The 12517-nt window shown below is 35.9% G+C and overlaps 1 long non-coding RNA gene across 1 annotated transcript in view; it reads left to right on the top strand.

Annotated features, from left to right (window-relative positions):
• LOC112127951 overlaps positions 1–12517 on the top strand; it is a 181407-nt gene that overhangs the window by 151113 nt on the left and 17777 nt on the right. The window lies entirely within an intron of this gene.

Here is a 12517-nt window from a genome sequence, read left to right as displayed (position 1 = left end):
ATTAGTAATTAGGATGTAGGACTGCGCAAGCCCAGTGGTATTGCAGAGAGCTTAATGCGGCAGCTTTACAATCCCCCTCCACCTCCACTCATCATTACCATTCTCCACAACCCACCCTCGTCCTCGCCCTTGCCCTTCTTCCACCCCCGTAGCCGCCCCCGGCTTTCTCTCTACTCGGGAAAACCTTCCGGAGAGCAACTTTGAAAACAATCGGCCCGAATTACTAAGACAAAAGAGAAACAATTAGAAATGTGTTTTTCGACTGGAAAATTTAAGGGGTTAAAATACAAACAATCTGTACTTACAAAGAGGAAATGAGTCGTCCCCAACTTCACTTTAAAGTGTTTAACAATCAACTTTTGAAAATCATTAAGAGATTGTCATATTATTCAATGTCTACAATCATTTCTTTATCTCGTTTGTTTGTATACTTCCACCAATAAAACTACCTATAAACACCATCTTACGTACCGATTTGCAAATTAAACCGGTAAATGCAAAACTTTAGACTCCAACGACAGAAAAAATGTATTTATTACATCACTGATAAACGTGTTCATCAAGGGGTCTGTACATGTTATTAGAAAATATAATTAACTAGCTGACATAGACACGAAAGAATGCATGACGGAGCGAGGAAAGTCGGACCCAGAGGACATCTAACCTATAAACCTACTACCCTCATTAAGCTACTTCTGAAAATAGATGGAAATGCAGAAAATGGACATTCAGAATCACCGCTGCTTCAAAATTGACGAGAATTTAATCATCACACTTTAATTAAGTTCGTTAGATTCTTCCAATTCACAATTTAGACTAAATTGAAGGAAGACACTTTGGCCTCCTAAGATAGACTCTCAACCTCATCTCTTTCTCACTTCCAATAGTTTTCTTTACTAATCTCTACACTTTCCATCCCAATATATTTCCTCAAATCCTCTATTTTTTTTCAATCTTTTGAAGAATTATTCAGAAATCGTNAATTATATATCAACGGTCACTAATCACCACACACTTTCGAAGAATATGGCCCATTCATCAGGACTCTGAAAAGTTTTAATTCAGTTTTTCTTAATACAAAGTAACAAAGTGAAGATGCGGAGAAAAAAAAATTTATTTTTTTATTTTTCACATATTATATACCAATCTACGTCTAGCTACCCCTATTGCACACTATTACATTCTCCTCCTCCCACTAACTCTCTCTTTTTCTCAACTATGTCAGATATTATTCTCTCGAATATATATTGGTGACTGTCAGGTGCCACAAAGACAGGCCAGCAAATGTTACGTATTTCATCAACGTAATCAAAGAAAAATGTACACATAATTTCCTGCACGTAAATGTTTTTACAAGGACTTTTATTGAGGGGTTGAACAGCAATTTTTGTAACTGGAGATTCTGACAGAACGTGAGTGGTGACTCCAGCTAATTTTTTGAATGGTTTGAATAAGGGTAAAAAAAGGCTTCCAGGTACTTTTAGGTCTTCCCGCCGGCATTAATAGGCTAAAGTGAAACTGCCGTAATATGTTACATACTTCCAAAAAAAAAATCCTTTAATCAATTTCTGCAGGTGTTGCATAACAAGTTCTATATGGAACACACCGAAGCCGACTCAACCTAGTTATATTTATTCCTTATAAATTAATACAATGTAATGTGGGACTGATTAAAAAAGATTACCCACATTTTTGTTCATTTTTTTCAAATTTGTCCAGTTGAATCCAATTAGAGTTTCTAACCAAAGGTCAGTTTTGATTTATTCTAATTTTGGGTAAAGGCGATGTTTCAGAAAATGCCATGGCATTTTCTAAAGTCATGTCTCGTGTCCTAGGAGGTGATTTAGTAACAATTGACATAAAAACAGTGTTTTATACTGAAACTGATAAACAGGAACGTGGATTACCAAAAATCCCCCATTTTTATACCAATGAATTTTATTTTTTTATTTAAGTTCACAACACATCTTTTCACAATAAAAACCTGTACATGTTTAATACTGAAATATTATTATTAAGTATGGAACTAAAAACCAAAATATTAAATTATATCGTTTGAAGAAAAATTATATTTCTTGGCTATATTCCATTTGTTAAGTAAATTATTCCTTAATTTCCCAATTAACACATTATTGTACTGTATACGTACAACAAAAAAAGTTGTAACATTTACTGAAATCAAATAAAATCATATAAAAATTTTAAGACATAACACAAATGTAATTTGGGATACAATATTTCTTAAACCCCGATTAATACAAAATGTAATTAATTAAGGTTTTTAGTTGAGATAAAAAAGTCAGTGTCACGAGCGGGATTCGAACCCAAGATCTTCGGCTAGATACGCCGCTGCTGTACCACTTGAGCTATCGTGACTTCGATCCACTCGGACTTCCCATCTCAACCCCACCTTTTGGATTTTCCCTCCTTTTTTGCAATTTTTTGTATCTCAACTAAAAACCTTAATTAATTCAAAGATATTAATCGGTCAAGCGGACCACGAAAACTAGTGAACAAAATGTAGTTTTCTTGAATCTGAGTACTGGAAACGGTTCCATAAATTCATACTTTTCCTGTTATCACATGCAATTACGCTGACATGATGAAAGTTCTTTATTAAAAAATTGTGATCTCTGTTACGTGATGGATACAATTCAGACATACTGGATGATTTGCAATTCCAATAAAAACTCAAAAGTTATAATAAGTTGAGAAGCTAAGAAATCGGAAGAGAGAAACTATCAAAAAAAAAAGACAAACGATTTATCTCCATTAAAGTAAATTAGGGTGATGACGCTTTTCCGACCTGACGATCCAACTCTAATGTACTATCCACACGAGAGACTTACCAACCTTCCATAATGGATATAGTATATCGATCCGGAGTAACCCAAACTAATATCAAGGACCTTCTATAATTAATTGGACACCACTAAATCTTACTTAAATTTTAGATGAGTGCATTAACCAAGCTTTTAAGGTCTTCGGTGCCGCTTCGTTTGGCTCCGTCTGGTTGTAAGAATTTTTAATCGAGCCAGTTATTAGCATTAGAAAGGGTCATTTACGCGAGGAAACTCGTTGAAAATGGACTTGGCGATTTTCAATGCTTATGTGATTTTTCTGCAAATTAAAGGAAAGCAAGCCCTGATCAGGGTAATATTTACTAATGGGGATGTATATCCAATTTGTAATCTGCTGTGATTTCCTCCTTTAAAAAATATGTTTCTGCGGTTTTTTCAGCACAAAAGAGAGATCAGACAGTTAATGTTATTATAGTTAAATTGACTAGTTTTCGTGGTCCGCTTGACCAATTGTAGTTAAAGTTACTCGAAGGGGCGTTGGTGGCCGCAACGGGTTAGGCGTTGACACGGCGCTCATCACTGTAATGTAAAGGTCCCGGGTTCGAAACCAGCGGCCATGCATTCCAACCCAAGACATACTTAAAAATAGGCTTTTTTTCAAAAACACCGGCACCCCGAGTGTTGATGTAACTCTGCTGTTGCGAACCCTCGTAAAAAAAAGTTGATCGCTACGAATTATGATATTTAATTATTTTTCAATTAATTAAGGTTTTTAATTGAGATAAAAAAAGTCAGTGTCACGAGCGGGATTCGAACCCACGATCTTCGGCTAGATACGCCGCTGCTCTACCACTTGAGCTATCGTGTACTCGATCCACTCGGATACTAACTTCCCATCTCAACCCCACCTTTTTGAATTTTCCCTCCTTTTAGCCATTTTTCAAATGTGTAATCTATTTGTTTCTCGGCGACAAATGAAATGGCCGCAGAGTGTTTTAGTGAAGGTATACTTCATTTAATTATTCGGGTCCGCTTGACTAATTAATATCTTTCAATAAATTAAGGTTTTTAGTTGAGATAAAAAAGTGAAAAAATGGCAAAAAGGAGGGAAAATTCAAAAAAGTGGGGTTGAGATGGGAAGTTAGTATCCGAGTGGATCGAGGTCACGATAGCTCAAGTGGTAGAGCAGCGGCGTATCTAGCCGAAGATAGTGGGTTCGAATCCCGCTCGTGACACTGACTTTTTTATCTCAACTAAAACCTTAATTAATTGAAAGATATTAATTGGTCAAGCAGACCACGAAATTAGTGATTTATAATTATTATAAAGCTATAATGATAACTTGTGATCCGTTTTGTATTTCTCTGCAATTATCAAGTTTATAGATGCAAAACTGTTTTTTCGACTACTTCTCACACATTGGTCATACTAAAAACTTGTTAAGTCTCTTATCATTGCCCATGTTCAATCAATAAGTGTGGTCGTGTCATACCATCACAGATTCAGAAAGGTAGAGGTTCATGGCCTGATAGAAATGTTGAATAGTTACAAGTCTAACACTAACTAACTTGAAACAGAAAAACGTTTAGTCGGTTCTCCTCTTGAGAAAAATGTATAACATCACTGAGTTAATTATTTCAGATCGTTATTTTCAAAGCGTTCTGAAAACTCGAAATATTCTACATAAATAAGTAAATCAGGTAGACAGCGAGAAAATAACAATTTTAAAAACTTATTAGTATCTTCTTTTTTAATGTCCCACGAAGAGAATGTTTTTTGGAGAAGGGGGGAGTTCAGAAATTCCAGAGGCGACGGTGGGAATGGAACCCACGACCGTTGGGCTGGGGACTTCCAGCCGAGAGTGACTGGCGCGCCGCGGTGACCAGCTTAATACTTAAAACTTTCCGACCTTCCATAACTGTGAGTGACTGATAAAGTGGGTTAGTGATTCCTGGAGTAAAAAATGGTAAATTAGTGACAAATGAGTACATCTGTGTGATAAGTGCGTAAAATCAAATTGGATGACTAAGAGAGCGAGGGGATGAGTGACAGAATGATCGTGAGAATGAAAGAGTGGACATAAATCACTGAGAAAATAAGTTAGTGCGTAAGTAGCAAAGCTCAACCGACTCAAATTATCACGATGATCAATTTATTTCTAAATTTGTGAGCTCGGAATCCGAAGAATAAAACCGAAAAGTTAGTAAAAGAAGAACAATTTATCAGTGCATCCAAGTTATTTCATTTGTTCTTAAATAGAATAAATAAATTACCACCATTAATATTAAATAATCCCGGATCTATTATTAATTTCTGGTGTGCATTGAATCCTTTTTTGACTCGTTATAGATCGTTAACTTCGGAAATTCTTTATGTTTTAGCTGAAAATAGCCACGGATCCGTAAGCTCCTGACCGTATAATGCCGCGCAAAGAAAATATACAAACTTTAGATCTTTGCGTGATTCGTTATTCAGGTATCATGTGTCACCAGAACAAATCAACTTAAAAACCAATTATTTACTTCGTGCACAATCAAAAAGGGAGTCTCTCCAGGACGTCGGCAAACAAATTCAGTATGCAAAAATATGCCAGGATATAATGGAAATAGAAACAGTTCGTATTGTTATTGAGTAACACAATCCTAAATAGTTGAATTTATAGGGTACCAGATTTAAAGTATATGCCATAAATCAGCTCTAAGGAAATAAGTAAAATAGAATTGATTCTGATCAATAGAGCTGCATTGAAAAACCAAAATGTTTTAAGAGAGAAGATCTGTTAATTACGTAAATAACAGGAATGTCGATTTCAAATCTATCCAGAAAGAACCCAGAGATTTTCAACTGCGATATAAAAATAATTACTGTAAAAAATTTTACAATAAGCAATACCAAGGTGACTTTTACCCAACAAGATTATGATAGAAGAAATAGGTTTGGCAAGCGGGAATATGAATGGCTTTATGGCTAAAGTGTACTAACAAAGGAACAAAAAAAATAAAAGAACAGGACTTTGGAAGAAGAAATAGTCAGAGAACTCGTGTAAGAGATAATTGCAATAAGAATTTCAAAAAATCGTATAAATTATAACAAAGGGGTTGGATTAATTACGAGCATTATAACAAAATTGCTTGTAAATGAAAAAATAGTTAACCAAAAAAACGAATTTAAGACAAATTTAAAATTAATCGCTTTAAAAGGGGGAAAATGTAGAACCCAAAAGGGAATCGCATTAAAAATTAAAATTGAAGATGTTTCATGGAAATTTCAGTTTTTGGTCATAAAAATCATCCCATTTCAATTATCTTGGGTATGATTTTCAGAAACAAGCCGATTTGATTTTATATCCCAGGCAAAATAAGTACTTTTTTTATTTCAATAAAAATCTTGTATATACTCTAAATAACGTTATCCATATAAACTGTTTGAATGTGACGAATCAAAATTTGAAAGAATGTGTGGTGATTAGTGGGCGTTAATTCATAATTATTCAGGAATCGAGAGATGCGGTCTGGTGTGATGTAGGTTTCAGAAAAACATTTTTTTTATCGAGCCAACGTTTCGATCTTTATTGAGATCATCTTCAGGGCCTGGGATTAACAAACACGACACGCAAGAATGGCACAATTGCACAAAAGACAAACTCTTTGAGTGAGTAGAATACTTTGATTGAATATAAAAAATATATATTTTGCATTGTATAAATTCACTTTTTTCCACATCATACATGTATTTGTTAAATGTAAACAATTTGTAAATGACCGCATGTCACGATTCCTGAATAATTATTTGAAAGAATATTTTCAATCGAAATTCCCAGATGTATTAAACGATCAAATAGGAAAATCCAACGCTAGAAGATGTAAATGATCCCACAAAAAAACAAACAAACAAAAAAAGGCACACATAACGCAACTCAAAGCAAATAGTCAATCTATTGTAAATTAAGCTATATATATTAATCCTTAAATGCTTATTGCAATTTACACAAATCGGTCTCTTTAAACTTTCATTTTGTTTTTAATTTCAAAATCGATATGAAAAATAAATAACTAAAAAGGTCACGCTTATTTGGATTAATAGGTTTATAAGATATGTTTAAAAAAATTGTATTTCATTTTGATATAAAAAATAAGTGCAAAATCACGCTCTTAAAAGTTCATTTCATTTTGATTGTTAAGTAACAATATTTTATTGTGATTGTAGAAATTGTAAAGAAATAAAAATGATAATAACAAAAATAAGTAAAAAACAAACAAGAAAATAATAAATTTGACAATTTTAAAATGTAATCAATGCTTTATGATGGTAGCTCACTAAGATTGAATAAAAGCTAATTTTAAAAGCGATAAAACAGGAGTTTTTTCTTTGTATAAGCCAATGTCAGTTATGCCCCTCCAAGCTCCAAATGCTATCCTTTTTACCAAAACTTACTCATTACCTCGATGAACATACGACATACGATTCCAAATCGTAGCATGAATTCAGTCCTAATCCTGGCTAAATCCTTTGATCAACCAGAAAAGTGCGTATCCTCGAGACTACCATCGCAGAAAATGTTTCAAAACATTTATCAAGACCGAAGAAAGAAGAACCAGAGGCGGAATTTTGGACTTTTGGGATCTATGACCAGACCTTAATAGTTTTTCCACAACATTATGAGGTCTCATTATGAAACCCACGGATATACACCGTCCATCCACACAGTGAACATGCATGACTTCAAAGGAGCCCATTCAGCATATAGAATGCAGCCAACAGCAAGACGTCGATCAACATTAGCTATCCAAAGGGGTCAAATGTACGGTGGGAGAATCTTATAAATCGTTTTAAGTCTGATAACAAACTCGTTTTTTTTCCAGGCCTTTAAGGGTGAGAAATTTGGTCACATTTCCGTTTATTTCATAGTGCCAATGTTGTGATTTAGATTTCATAATTAGTCCTAGAGTGAGAATAAAAAATTAAATCTTATGAAAAAGAGAACGTTATTGTGTATAGTCTAATGTCCACCAATTCGATAGTTATTAAAAATTTAAATGTATTATTGGGTTGTCCGGAAAATAATGCAGGATTTTGGTATTAAACAAAAAAAAAAGAAACTAGTTACTTTAAAGCAATGTTCTTTAATCAAAATAATTTCCCATACTCTCAATACATTTCTCCCAACGTGTTGGTAACTTATTAATTCCGTCTGAGTAGAATTCAGAATTTTTAGAATTGATAAAGTCAATAAATGCATTTTCCAGTTCCGTTTGATTTTTGAATATTATGTGTTGTAAGTAGTGGTCCAGGTGTCTAAAAAAATGGTAGTCAGTAGGCGAGAGGTCCGGAGAGTAGGGTGGGTGAGGCAAAGTTTCATAGCCAAGCTCCAATCATTTTTGTGACGTTACACGTGACACATGTGGTCGAGCGTTGTCATTCAACAAAATGGGCCCTTTCCGATTGACCAAAGAGGGCTTCATTACTGCCAATTTCTGATGCATGGTATTAATTTGGTTACAGTATGATTCAGCATTGATGGTTTCGCCAGGATTTAAGAAGCTGTAGTGTATTAAACCAAATGAAGCCCACCATACCGTAACCATTACCTTTTTTTGATGAGTTGGGGGCTTTGGAAAATGTATTGGAGCTTCTCCTTTGTCGAGCCACTGTCCAGAACGTCTAGTGTTATCGTAGAGAATCCACTTTTCGTCACATGTAACAATTCTGGCCAGAAATGGGTCATTTTTGTTTCGACAAAGAAGTGATGCACAAACATCAAAGCGCTGATTTTTTTGGCGATCGTTTAATGAGTGTGGAACCCAATTTTCGAGTTTTTTCACTTTTCCAATCGCCTTGAGGTGGTCAGCGACGGTCGTTTTACTGACTTTGAGTTGCTCTGCAAGTTCTCGAACAGTTGTTTTGGGGTTTTCTTCCACCACTGATCGCAGAACATCATCATTAAGAGAGGAAGGCCTTCCACGACCTTCTTCATCTTCAAGGCTGAAATCTCCCTCCCGAAATTTTTTAAACCACCTTTGCACAGTGCACTCATTAACACAACCCTCGCCCCAGACTTGGTTAATGTTTCTAGCCGTTTGGGCTCCGCTTCGGCCGAGTTTAAACTCGTAAAAGAAAATCGTACGAAATTCTCGCTTTGACATTATAAGGATGACTGAATTATTTCCAAGTAGCGGAATGCTACAGAGGTAAACAAACAATATCATTTGGAAGAGGATTAATAAGTGTTGACATTCATACAAATGAGTAATCCTGTAAACGTAAACAGAATATTTTATATAGATTTTTTTTAATGAAAACTTAAAATCCTGCATTATTTTCCGGACAACCCGATAGGTCTCATACAATGGCAAACCTATCCAGGAATGTCAATTTTTTCAGATACAAAGACTGTTTTTATAGCATTATTATGATTTTTACTTATGCTATGGAATTGGTCATGTTTAATAACACGGCAACACTTGATAACACAAATTTTTAAAATTGGATTACATAATGGTTATTTTCTGTGCAAGCAATTACCATGATTACCAGATGTCAACTCATCATGGAAATCGTCTTTTTAGGAAATGTCTGTCGTTTAAAGAGGGTAAAATTAGAAAACTAAATGTGTCGATAATGAAGTGACAATGAAGGGGCTTGTATTTATTTTAATGACAGTGAAGTAGGGGCGGTGTCATATCGACAGCGTTGCGCGCGCACCTCTGTCGCAACACGCACACTGCGGCACTGCCCAGTCGAAGCTAGACCCAAATCTCAACATTAACACGATTGCATATTTATGAAACGTAACATATTTCGGTAAATCGGCATCGAGGGCATGCCGATGAATCGGCCATGGAGGATGGGGCAAAACGTGGGGGTGCACGCCGGACCAGTGGCCGGGGGCAAATCCCACCCCGGTCTCTACCCCCGGCTTTTTGACAAGAGAACACGTGGCTTCCCCACCCGCTTACTGGGGGTGACCCTACAACTTACAATTAGTCGAAAAATAGGATCGGACATAGAACATCTTTAAATATATATTTTAATAATCATAAACTTCTATTTATAGATGAGTTTTATCATGCTGTATAATTAAACGAGCATTCTTTGAAAATAAAAATAGTAGTTATTTTATAGTCCCACTTTTTTTATTGATGTTTGTCAACGAATTTCTTAAGAATACCATATTCGACTTGTGCATTCAATTGGGATGTCCAGATTGGTGTCCACATGGTGGTTCATCATTCCAGCATCCAGCCTGCTCTATCAACTCAAAACTTGTCTGGAACTCCCCAAATAGTCTAAAAACTCTACAAATAGCCTAACGCTATGAGAGAATTACAGCAACGAGACAGCTGAGGTACTTGCTAAAAAGGCGGCCTTGGACACCCAAATCCACATTGTGGCATACTATAGCCACTTTGGAAAAGAACTGGACGCTTGGGTAACTTAAGAACGCACTAAATACTGGGAGCGAAAAACAGAGGCATGAGGCATGCAAAAATACTACTTACTAAAACAACCCAAGAAAGAAAAAATCCTACTTAACAGAAAGGAATGAAAAAACTCGTTGACATACTTACAGGACATGCTCCAATTAAGTAACATCTAAAAAAATGGGAGATGATCAGATGACCAATGTCGATTACGTATAGAAGAGACAAAACCTACGCAACTGCCCTGTAATAGCTAGGAAAAGGTTATATGGTATATGGAAAACCCGTTCTTGAGCTATAGACATTGGTTAGTTATCAACATCTAGGCTGGTAGAGGAAACCGTTGAACTCATTAATAGGATTACTACCAGGTACGAGAATAGGGTAACCCTCATATGGAGACCTGCTCATAAGGGGCACTATGGCAATGAGGAGGCGGACAGCCTGGCCAAAGAAGGATCAAATACTGCGTTTGTCGGGCCACAACCGGTATTACCCTACTCTCTAAGCACTGCAAAAGAGAGTATAAGTTGCTGGGGCATGAAACAATTCCTTAAAGAATGGAATATGTCCCCCGGATGTAGGCAATCGAAGGAGTTTCTGAAGGAAATCAAACCTAAAGAAGCGAAATGGTTACTCTCTAACTCTAGGAGGGGAATAAGGAGGCTGATAGGTATCCTAACGGGCCATTGCCCCTTNGTTATATATATATATATATAGACATTGGTACCCACAAGGAGAAATTTTTACTCCCTAAAAGAAACTAAAATTTCCAGGAAATCCATTAGCTGAGATCGGTAGAATAGACGAAATTTTGAAGTGGTAAAGAGAGAAATCCCAACGACTACATATTGGAAAAAAGATCAACCAGGTTTTAAGCCTCTGTATTTTTCTGTTTGACACTAAGATTAAAGGAGTCGGCCTTTTTTACGAACCTACGCACTGCTACTAATATTGGTCTATTAAGTAATCTCCATTTTTATCTATCTATAGTTATTTGTTAAGCTTAAGTCTTTTTATCAGATGGACAAATGTTGTTTAGAGGGTCTCGTGTGTATCGTTCAGACATTGATTTTTCTTCTCCTAGGAAATCTCAGCCTCGCACCAACAGAGGATATATTCTGCTGTTTCTTCTACCTAGCAATATGTGCACAAGAGTGTTTCTGCTGTTCCGAATCTATACATTTTTCCCCTCTTACTTCCCCGCCGTTACGAAGGAGCAAACTGGCGGACATGCGAAATTTAAAGTTTATAAGAGGCCTAAACTGTCATTTTTGTGTCTATTCATATGCCTTCGGAGTCTGCAGGGTGCAGTCGGCGTCCTAGGTTTAGTAATTCTGCCGTTAGTTTCTGCAGTCCTTTGATGGACTTTCCCGCGTGTCGGTGTCCTGAAATAAAATCGCGCTAAACCGAGGACCAAATTTTAAATCATTGTCTGATGGGTCTGCGTTTTAGCAGTTTGGTATGCCTCATCGAATTCCCTTGGTCAATTTATCGGCCACCTCGTTGCCTCTCTGCCCTGGTACCCGTGTTTGGGACTAAGTATTCAATCTGTAAATTTGATCTGGTACTGACTATAAATTAATCTCATATTTTACATTTTGCCTTCAACCCAATGCTCTTCCGATTTTTCTCTCGTGTGCAGTTCTGTACCAATGTTTGCCAATTAATTTCTCAACTCCTTCCCATAATCTTCTCTGGTGTTTTATTTTACACTTACTGCCTGGCATCCACATGATAATTCTTTTGTTCTCCCAACAGTCTTTCATCATAAATCAGCTTCTCTGGATTAAATTAAACTACTGTAGAATCCCATGGTTCTTTAAATATTCTTCTGACATATTTAGCCTGAACAAGGATTTCTTTTTTGAAGTCCACTCATGCATCCTTTTGTAAAGTCGTGCGTTTTACGTAACGAAATCTTTCAAAAAATAATTTTAAACAAAAAGAAACATTCCTAAAAACCTTAACTTTATTTTTTTCACTTAAGAGTCCTGTATGTGTATCTCTGCCTCACGGGGGAGACTGAGCTTTGCAAGCAGAAAATCCCATAAATAAAACAGGGACTTAGAAGCACTTTCACTCGCTTGAGGCTTTTCGATACCTGCCAAGCCAGAGTTTAGTATAATGTTTTATACAAACATGATAAAAAAAATACATTTAATAGCGTTCATCACATTGAAAATTGATTCTCTTCAATATAAATTTGTTACAATATATCAGTACTACATATTATAAAAATGTTATCATAATCAGTTAAGAAAAACAGGTTTTGTACATATACATAGCTTGTGT

Source organism: Cimex lectularius, unplaced genomic scaffold (genome assembly GCF_000648675.2).
Source record: "Cimex lectularius strain Harlan isolate CLEC.00 unplaced genomic scaffold, Clec_2.1 scaffold186, whole genome shotgun sequence".
Lineage (NCBI taxonomy): Eukaryota > Metazoa > Arthropoda > Insecta > Hemiptera > Cimicidae > Cimex > Cimex lectularius.
This window is presented reverse-complemented; position numbering and strand designations above follow the sequence as displayed.